General features: G+C 34.5%; 1 pseudogene; it reads left to right on the forward strand.

The window, feature by feature from the left end:
• The first annotated feature begins 427 nt into the window (after window positions 1-427).
• LOC135639405 (U2 spliceosomal RNA) lies at window positions 428-603 on the forward strand (annotated as a pseudogene).
• The last annotated feature ends 885 nt before the right edge of the window (window positions 604-1,488 follow it).

Raw genomic sequence — 1,488 nt, forward strand, 5'->3', positions numbered from 1 at the left:
CTTCCTTCATGTCTTATATAGGCATAACGGGAGATCGTAAATCTCTCCTCCATATCACACCTTGCATGGGAGTTGCAACGATGCACCTCATTCCATGCAAATGGTTGCACCCCATCTTATTTCTTTATTTTATCTTATTACTTCACACGGAGCATATTCGAAACTTTACTCATCTTGATTTTTGTGTAAGATCGATCGTCTAAGACCTCTCGACTATACCTGAAGACATTTTATACATAGAGATCCGTATCAAATTGAATTGATACAAACAATATTTATCATTATCATACTTATGAAACGTCAAATGTATAAAAGAAGAGGTTCTCTGTTGAGACGACGTAGACAAAATAATCTCGTATCGGTTAGCAATGGCTCTATGTTGAGATAAGAGCAGTATAAAAGAAGGACCGTTGTAAATGATAAACTCATACCTTTCTCAGCCTTTTGGCTAAGATCAAGTGTAGTATATATTCTTATTAGTTTAATATTTGATACGTGGGTCATCGATCCACTATGATATTAAATTAATTTCTTTGTGGGGAGGGTTCACCGTAGTGGCTTGCCACTGGGACCCTCACGCGTCGTCCGTTGCACGCATGCTTCGACCAAGTCAAATGTTCAAACATTTCAACCTATCAGGTTATCAATTAGCTCTCATTCCTCTGCTAATTAGGTTGGTGTGTTAGTAAAGCCTGCAATATAAGCTTCAAGACCATAAATCATTAGACTAATCCTCCGTCAATCATCCTTGTATGAATTCTCATACCTCTCGAGAAACAAAGCCAATCACAAACAAAAAAATATCTCGAATTTATTGTTTCAGAAGAGTCAAAGACCTGCATAAGCCTAAGACTTTAAGCATTAAGATCAATAATTGTGTACATAATTCAAGATGCTATGTCAATTAATGGGGACTTTTTCTTATTTGTCTTCGCCTTTGTAGATATTTAGGTAATTAAAAAGATAAGACATGCAGTAGCTTATGTGCTTACAAAAGTCCTCCTTGTCTTGGGAAAATGTAGTAGTCGTCTTTGATTGTATCTGAGAAATCAAAAGTGTCCTTCTCACCTTTGTGATGGCAAAGAAAGGAGTCGCTGAGCATAGCATTAATTACGAATAGGATTCGTTGGAGCATACTGTGATCTACGCACGCTTGTATTTTTAGTATAAAAAGATAAATTAAAAGTCGATTTGGAAAAAGAACACAGACTGCAATAAAAAGATAAATTAAAAGTCGATTGGGAAAAAGAATTCAGACTGCAGTGTCAAGAATATTCATTCTTCTGCCTTAATCACTGTTTAATCCAAAAAAAAATTCCATTGTCACCAATAAATTTTTTTTGAGATATATTTTTGAAAAAAGTTTTTTTGTTTTCCTTCGATTGTCCCATTTGATACTATTATTTTTCTCTAATATCTTAAATATTATTTACGTGAAAAGCAGAAGCCATGAGAGAAAAATATAATCACAATGAGGTGAAAATGATA

This window comes from Musa acuminata, chromosome BXJ1-3, assembly GCF_036884655.1.
Source record: "Musa acuminata AAA Group cultivar baxijiao chromosome BXJ1-3, Cavendish_Baxijiao_AAA, whole genome shotgun sequence".
Lineage (NCBI taxonomy): Eukaryota > Viridiplantae > Streptophyta > Magnoliopsida > Zingiberales > Musaceae > Musa > Musa acuminata.